The sequence below is a fragment of the Chiloscyllium plagiosum genome, chromosome 7 (genome assembly GCF_004010195.1).
Source record: "Chiloscyllium plagiosum isolate BGI_BamShark_2017 chromosome 7, ASM401019v2, whole genome shotgun sequence".
Lineage (NCBI taxonomy): Eukaryota > Metazoa > Chordata > Chondrichthyes > Orectolobiformes > Hemiscylliidae > Chiloscyllium > Chiloscyllium plagiosum.
Window position 1 is genome coordinate 78,345,008 of NC_057716.1, and position 9,199 is coordinate 78,354,206.

At 38.9% G+C, this 9,199-nt stretch overlaps 1 protein-coding gene across 1 annotated transcript in view; it reads right to left on the reverse strand.

Moving 5' to 3' along the window:
• Window positions 1–9,199, reverse strand: part of LOC122551725 (low-density lipoprotein receptor-related protein 1-like) — a 1,892,490-nt gene that overhangs the window by 736,458 nt on the left and 1,146,833 nt on the right. The gene's annotated exons all lie outside the window — the stretch shown is intronic.

Consider the following 9,199-nt stretch of genomic DNA (forward strand, 5'->3'; position numbering starts at 1 on the left):
GCTGCATCTGATCTCTGAATTATCAACATTGTCAGAAAATTGATAGTTAATTTAGTTGGTTTTCACCCAAATGTACACAAAAGCTACGTCAAGTAAAGTGAGAAAATCTGGCGGAGTGGCAATGCCACATTACAATCCGATGGTCAGTTCTATGCAGCTGTCACTCTTACTAACTCTTCAGATCAAGGAATGCAGTTAGAGGACTTCATGTGTTTAACCAATACTGATGCTCTGAAACTTTAACAAGGTGCAATATAAATTAAATTAATTTCTTTGTCAGCTCAATATAGCATGATCATGCAGTTAAGGTGGATAAATCTTTAATAGACCCTCAACTTAATTAAAATGCAAGTTCAGTTCAGCTGTGTTTGCAGAGAGAATCTGACACTTAACTCAAACAAAAATAATGGATCCAAAGAAGAATGTGGCAGTGTTCCAAGGTAATTTAGTATTGTTGTCACTATAGCTCCTAAGCTTAGTTTTTAATTTTTTTCATATATTGATTGAGAGCTCTGAAGTATAAATCATTTTATTCAATTTTACTGAGCAGTAATGAAAAGAAAATGCACTTTCCAACAAAACGCTTCTTCACAAAATTGGTGTCTTAAAATTGTAACTAGATTTATTTGTGATTGGACAAAGTACATTACCAGTCTCTTTTCTCCTCCTGTTTGAGGTGACATGCATCCTAATAATGACTGCACCTTAATAAAGTCCTCAAGTGAAAATATACCTTTTCAAAACCCATTTTACCAACCTAACTTTCAGTCATCTCCTCTCTCTCTCTCAACAGGGTTTGTAATTCATTTTCTTAGTACTTTAAGCTTTCTTCCTCCTCCCACAGTAAAGTGCCTTGAGATACTATGGATGCTGGAGATACTATATGAATCTAAATTACTGTTATTGTTCCAGAATGGAGTGAAGGAAAACATTACATGTTTAATACCGTGGCCAGTAGGTCATTGGTATTAGGTTCATATTAATCTCAAATGCTCTGAATCTGTGGTGGTTAAACTGCCAATGTTTACTGTTACTATTCCACTGAGACTAACAGCTAATTTGGGAGTGAAGATATGTGCATAATAACACAAAACAATAGTTTGGATCTCTATAATTTCTAGAAGGTGTGAGATTGAAATGCCCCATACCCCCAATCCCACTGGGATTCAATATGACAAACCTTTGAATTGACACTAATGCTGATAGTCACACAGTAAAAACCCTTGAAAAAAATTACACTGTGTTGAAATGCATAATTGTATTTTTAATTCTTTTTTAACTTTGTTATTGCTGCTAATGCCCTTGCATGTTTGTGGAATGTCAGATTCTTTTTACATTTTAATAAACAACCTAAGTAAATGAAAATTATTTTTTGAAGTTTGTCTTTGTTTAGTTTCTACCTTAATTAAGTCACAATCACTTATTTATCAACATAAAATTCTAAATTAAAATTCAACTGATTTAGTACTTTCACCTTTCTAGTCTGCTGTCTGTGAAAATACATCAATGCCATTGGCAGCTTATTTTATATACTGCTATCAGTGCTGTATACTGGGAAATGCCTTTGACCTTGTTCCACATATAAAGTGCTTTTGGGAACAGAGTTAGCTGAGCCATAGAGTTCACCAGGCCGTTTGGTCAGCTTTCTTTAAGGTTAATGACAAACAGAATTGTTTCTATGTTAAGAACAAAATCCACCCCAAAAGTAAATTGGAACCAATTTTCCAAACAATGGTAATCATGCATAGATTTTGCTCCTTTTTTTTCACAATTAAAGAACTTTGCATTTTTGACATAAGGTTCTGATCAGTCCTCTTTCAGAAACATGGCAACGTAGTTTCATTCTGACAAGTCCCACGTAGTGTATGAAACTGGGGAAAAGCAAACATTGCTCCCTTTTTCACAGCAGTATTTATTGCATCCTGTGACTTAAAAATCCAGCATCGCATGGAGCCACTTTGAAGGGGCATGTGAAAGGTTAAGTGCAGAGGTAAGTGTGAGCTTAGGTCACAGAAGTGTAGGCTGCCAGGTGGTAAGTTTCTAAGTATTTAGATTACTAGGCGAATAGGGTGCCAGGTGGGTAGGGGACAGGATGCTAAACAGAAGTGTTCCAGGTGGAAGGATACCATCTGGATTGGGAGCCAGAACACAATGAGACGAGATAATTAATGAAGTTGTTAGGATAGGTCGAGTTGGGAGGAAGATATCAAGTCCAGAAAGGAAAAGGGGGTTTACTTCAGTCTGTGGAGTTGTTTCTAGATTTAATGAAACAGGGAAGGGTCTTGGACCCTGGTAGCAGAGAGAGAAAGACTGGGGAATGGGGTGGGGGTGTTGGGAATGCTTTTGTCAGTAACAGGGTAAGGAGTGGTGAGTCCAGATATTGAGGCAGATCTGTTGATGGGAAGCAGTTCAGGTCCTGGGTGGGGCAAGAATTACCACACAGGACACTGCAGTATCTGGTGATAAGGTGAATCAGATCCTAGGAGTAGAATGGGAGTTTAGGGGATGTTAGGAATTTGAGGAATGTAGTTGCGGTTGTATGACGTAAGTAGGGGGCATCAGGTGAATTGTTACTCAGTCGTTAGATTAAGAACTTAATAGTTGAAGCTTTCCTGTGTAACTGTTTTCTTAAATACAGCAGAACCTTCCAAATTCTCCAATTTAAATGGATACTTTTGGAGGGTTATGGACATGTGGGAATTGGCAAATGGAATCTTTAATTTAACAGTGAATTCCCTCGCAATCTGAAATGCTTGAGATTCTGCAGAGACCTCAAGTGCAATTCTCACCTACGTTGGGATAAGGAATATCTGGCCCTCGGAATGTCCAGGCTGTTATTTTTCAACCTTATTTTTAAGATATTGGTGCAGCAAAATGCAATAGCTTTTATTTATTTTTGGAAGAATAGCTTTTGGTAACAGCAATGTGACTCTGTAAAATAGCTATTACTGTGTGATATGACATATAATACCCTTTAGGCTGAACAATACAGATGGTATCTTATTAAAAGAAAGATGTTCTCAGTACATGGCATATCAATGTCAAACATAATTTTTAGTTTCTCAAAACTCATCAACTTTAAAGGATATTGGTATAAAGTTATATATTGTAGTTTTGCCAATTATTCTACGATAATTAATACATACTTCATTAATGGACCACATAAGTGCAAATGGCTTCTCAAATTGTAGAAATTGATTTGACAGTGTTGATTACTTATCATCTGTCATCTGATTCCTGATCTACATTATTTCAATTTATTTAATTCTCTATTCATCAGTCAGAAGCAATGGTCCATCATCAGTCTACGGAGTTTAGGTCAGGTTTAAAATGCCGAAGTCTGAGTATTCTTGCCCTAAATTACATTGGATTAGGGTGTGGGGCAAGGTAGGAGAGTGGCTGTAGTAAAATAAAATAGAAGCATGCTAGTGTGCTGTCTCCATTCCCAATTTTGCTGAATTTCTTTAGATGTCGGCAGAATAGTGGACTGGGTGTGTTGAGATGATTGAGGGAGTTTGTTAACAGTTCACCTTCTGACTCCCTGGGATTTTTATTGAAGTGGGAAGCCATTAGGCACTGTGTGACAGTGATCAGCTCTAAACTGGTGGGGACAGGAGAGGTAGTGCTGAAATGTGTTTACTTGATGAAAATAGAAAGGGAAAGGTTGGTCATTAAAAAAGCACTATGACCAACAATTCAGTTTTAATAACCAATCTTTTCTTAACCTATCCCAGACCCCAGTTGTCATTTGCCTTGACCGTTTTAATATTGAAAATTGTAGCATGACAAGAATGGTTAAAATATAAGTTGGCATGGTACATCAGAATAATCCGTATTGGTGAGATTTCTCCTAGAAAACAGTGTTTGCCATTTGCTCAAAAGCATAAATGGAAGAGTTTGCAGAAACCTACCAGAATCAGACAGTAGTCACTCTTACGTAAGGGGAGTGGTCTAGAAACTTCAAAACTAGAAAAAGAGGTGAGGTTTGCTTTTTGTGTCATGTGCAGAATAGGCCTTAAAGCCATGAACACTGTTGCAATATTAACCAAATGATTTCTTTTTAAGACTACAAATAGTTGGCAGCCAAAGTATTGGACAGAAAGTGTTGTGCTTTGCTGGGGCTGAATTAGAGGGGCATAGGTTTCTAGACCCCTAGCTGAAAGATCAGGTACCTTCACCTTGTAAACATTCAACACTTGGAAAGATGCGAATAGCTTTAAGGCAGGACTTCAGACCGCATCTGACTGGACCGAAAGCAAAGAGTGGGAATAAGGTTTGTTTGTTTTTCAGGATGGCTGCCAGTGACTAGTGGGAATCAGCAGGGGCCAGTGCTGGGACAACAACTGTTCACGTAATATGTTAATGAACTGGACAAAGGAATTGAAGTCACAGTTGCTAAGTTTGCAGATGACACAAAGATAAGTGGAGAGACAGTGTTGAGGAAGGCTGTAGTAACACTTATGAAGTCTCGGACATTGGGAAAAGAAGTGGCAGATGGAATACAATGTCGGAAAGCGTGAGGTAGTGCACTTTGGTAGGAAGAATAGAGACATGGATTTTGTTCTGAAAAGGGGTAAAGCTTGGGAAATCTGAAGCACAAAGGGACTCAAGAGTTCCAACTCTGGATTGTTTTGAGGTCAGCATGCACATTCATTTGGCAGTTAGGAAGGCAAATGTATTCAAGAGGGATAGAAAATAAGAGCAGGCATGGCTGCTGAGGCTGTACAAGATTGTGGTCAGACCACATTTGGAATATTGAGAGTAGATTTGGGCCCTGTTTCTAGAGAAGTATGTGCTGACCTTGGAGAACATCCAGAAGAGGCTTAAGAGAATGATCCTGAGATCAAGGACTCGTTGTATGAGGAATGGTTGAGGTCTCTGAATCTATAGAAGAAAGTGAGGACTGCAGATGCTGGAGATCAGAGCTGAAAATGTGTTGCTGGAAAAGCGCAGCAGGTCAGGCCGCATCCAAGGAGCAGGAGAATCGACGTTTCGGACATGAGCCTGAAGAAGGGCTCATGCCCGAAACGTCGATTCTCCTGCTCCTTCGATGCCGCCTGACCTGCTGCGCTTTTCCAGCAATACATTTTCGTCTCTGAATCTATACTCAATGAAGTTTTGAAGGATGACAGAGGATCTTATTGAAACTTACAGGGTACCTAGTGGCCTGGATCAAATGGATTTGGAGAAGACATTTCTACTAGTAGGAGAGCTTAGGACCTGAGGGTACAGTCTCAGAGTGAAGAGTTGGTGCTTTAGAAATAAGAAAAGAAGGAATTGCTTCAGCCAGAGGATGGTAAATTGGTGGAACTCATTAGCACATATAGCTTTGGAAATCAAGCTATTGAGTGTCTTTTAAGGCAAAGACAGCTAGTTTCTTGATTGGTAGAGGGATCAAGGGTTACAGGGAGAAGGCAGGAGAATGGAGTTGAAGGACTTATCAGCAATATTCAAATGGCAGAGCAGAATCAATGGATTGAATAGCCTAATTCTGCTCCTATATCTTATGGTTTTGTGTTACGGCTAGCCAAATTGCCAGCAGTTCTCTGGTCTCTACTTATTGTCCTCTGTACCAAGGAGACAGAGTTGGAGCAAGTCAGTGTTGAGAATATCACGAGGGCCAGGATGGAAGGTATTGGCGAGGAGAGGAGGGCAAGAACCACTGAGATAGGTAAGTAATTGAGGATAGGGAACCAAAGCTGGAAGACAATCTAGAGGGTAGCTCCTCTGATAAGCCCCAGGAGGCACTCTTTTGATCACCAGCAACTTGAGCAGTGAGAAATATCAGGTTTGATGTTTAGCCTAGACCTCTCCTGTCATTGGTTAAATCTCAGCGGTGGATAAGAAATGGTCATTTAAGGGCTTGAATTCACCCATGGGAGAGCAGGCCACTTGACACTTCTCATGACATAGGTAAAATTGTGTCAGTGCTGTATAGGTCATAATCAGGGGGCCCTCCACACTGCCGAGAAGGCTATAATATCTGACTCATTGTGTCTGGCCTCGGTCACGACATGGTTAACAGATCTACCTTTAGGATCATTGTGACTGCAAGCCCATGAAAACCCTATCTCACAGCTGGCTTGACACCAAACAGGAATGCTGCTCGGAATTGGTCCTTTGACCTAATGTGAAATGAAGACCCGATTGTCTGGTAGTCACATCAAAACGTACAAATTATCCAGCTGATTTTCAAAATTAAAAAGTCACAATTGATAACTTTGGTCTGAAACTATAAAAAAGCTAATGCCAACAAAATGTCTGCAAAGTTTATCTTCTTTCTGCTTTAGTTGAATTGTAACATGTAACAAAATAAAAATGCGACTCTCGTTTTATATAGTACCATTATTTCAGATGTACAAAATTGGCTGGACATTACAGTTACATGCAAATCTGCAAATTAGCATTCTTGTGCGAGTTTGTAAACCTGTCCGACGTTCACAGGGTTTTAACATAAAATCAAAACATAAGAATAGTTTGAAATCACCTGCAAATGTTCAAAATATCACAGTGCATTGATTCTTTAAATTGGTAACTGTTTTTCACTAAAATTAAAATGAACATCAAGATGGGAAATGCATTCAATTTCCTCTGCCCAGACAAGATAATTTTTAAAAAATTCTTTCATGGGATGTGAGCATCACTGACATGGCCAGCATTTATTGCCCATTCCTGTTTGCCCTTGAGAAGCTTAAATCTCAGTGCAACTTTTTTTATGAACAGTCAAACACTGATATCATTAGAAGATGTCAGCGTCAAAATCGATGAAAACCAAAAAAAAATCTTGAGTCTGACACTATATTTTAAAACAATGTGTTTTCACTACACAGAATAGTATTAAGTTGCTTTGCTCACACTTCATATCAAATGTCAACAGGGGACCAAATCCAACTCATGCTTTCTGTGTCAAGTGATGAAATATCAAGTGCAGCATATCCAGATGTTTCTTTTCACAATTCAGTCGAGCAACAGCAATGAGTTATATATGGTTCCTACCAGCGACAGTCTTTTAAATGTGCACAGTATTATCAATCCCATAACCACTAGCTGAAAGATCAGTTCAACATATGTTCATGTTTGAAAAAAATAATGCCAAGGTACAAATAATGAAATGGTTGGTGATGCCAGACGTAAAAAGAAAGGTTTCACAATGTCTTTCCTCTAACTCAGCCAGGGCAGAAAGCCATTTGGATACATTTTGATGTAATATGTTATTTATTTTTTGCACACCACTTAACACTATTTTACCTGTGAAAAATTACACTGTTAACTCAGAGATCTTTAATATAAATTTGTAGTAGTTTTCCTCAGATGAAAATAGAATTAAAGTTGTAAGCCTGGCGACTGCCTCCAAGACTTAAATTTGCTACGTTGTTAACTTACATTTCAAGCTTAATGTTTTGAATTACATAATTATTCCTTTTTTGGACGTGTCAGTAGATTCCAACTACAAATTATCTCATGAAAAGAAAACATAGGTTGTTTTGAGAAAAATACTGATCATATAAACACAAGAAAATGGGCCGGCTGATACTTAGGAAATAATTACACAATCTAACTATGGAACTTGATTTTAAATTTTGGATGGGATGGCAGCAAAATGATTGGAAACAGCATCAGGCAAGCCAGTCTATTGAGCATGTTGTTTTCCAATTTTACATTCAAAAAGAATTTCTGGCCATTAAGTTCAAATGGCTAGTTGCAACAGCTGGGGATCGAGTCTGACAGTTCCCAGGACAGTGCAAATGCATTGGGGGGAATTTCTAGTTAGTGAAGATGTTCATGTCATGTAGCCTTCAATTGAGGAACTTTTCTCCGAGGTCTGGAAGAGATGTCCTAATTTCTTTGATCTTCAGGCAAAATTTAAAACATCAATGCTGGAAGAACGTAATGTACCACTCTGGCTTGTGCCAATATTGCCAATGCTCTTCTACTGGTTCTCTTACACCATCAGAGCCTAATCTGCACGTTCAAAGATGATCCCAAGCCACATCTGTTTGTTGTCCTCTTCGCTTATAAACTAAAATTAAAATTGGGCAAAGAGGGGGCGAGAAAAGAACAGGTAAGAATCCAATTCTAGATCCCATGCCTGTTTGCTGTCAGACTGGACAAGTTAACAGCAAAACATATGACAACAAAAACAGCAGTTGCTGTAAAAATTCAACAGGTCTGTCAGCATCTGTGAAGAGAAATTCGAGTTAACATTTTGGATTCTGAGGAAGGATCACCAGCCCAGAAACATTAACTCTCTGATTTCTCTGCACAACTGCTGCCAGACCTGCTGAGCTTTGCCAGCAACTTCTGTTTTTGTTTCTGATTTACAGCATCTTTTCATTTTTATTTAGCAAAATCATTGAGCCTGATCAACAACACAAAGATCCAAGCAATTTAATTCACATAAACATGCCTTGTAGGCTTAGTTTGTATGTATATATGATTCTGTGAGTTTAAAATGGAAATATACTTCAGTTGCCTTTGTATCATAGAAATATTATAGAACAGAAGAAGGCCTTTCATTACCTTCATTGCTCAACCATTGAGTATAGGAGTTGGAACATTATGGTGTAGTTGTACAGAATGTTGGTGAGACCATTTTGGAATAATGTGCACCATTATGGTTGCCCTGCGAGCGGAAAGATATCATTAAATTGGAGAGGGTGCAGAAAAGATTTACAAGGACATTACTAATATTTTGCATTAGTACTTACTGTGGAAAAGGACATGGAAGATATAGAGTGTAGGGAAGTAGATGGTGACATCTTGCAAAATGTCCATATTACAGAGGAGGAAGTGCTGGATGTCTTGAAATGGTTAAAGGTGGATAAATCCCCAGACCTGATCAGGTGGACCCGAGACCTCTATGGGAAGCTAGAGAAGTGATTGCTGGGCCTCTTGCTGAGATATTTGTATCATCACAGGTGAGGTGCCGGAAGACTGGAGGTTGGCAAACGTGGCACTACTGTTTAAGAAGGGCGGTAAAGACAAGCCAGGGAACTCTAGACCGGTGAGCCTGACCTTGATGATGGGCAAGTTGTTGGAAGGAATCCTGAGGGACAGGATGTACATGTATTTGGAAAGGCAAGGACTGATTCGGGATAGTCAACATGGCTTTGTGCGTGGGAAATCATGTCTCACAAACTTGATTGAGTTTTTTGAAGAAGTAACAAAGAAGAGGGTAGAGCAGTAGATGTGATCTAAA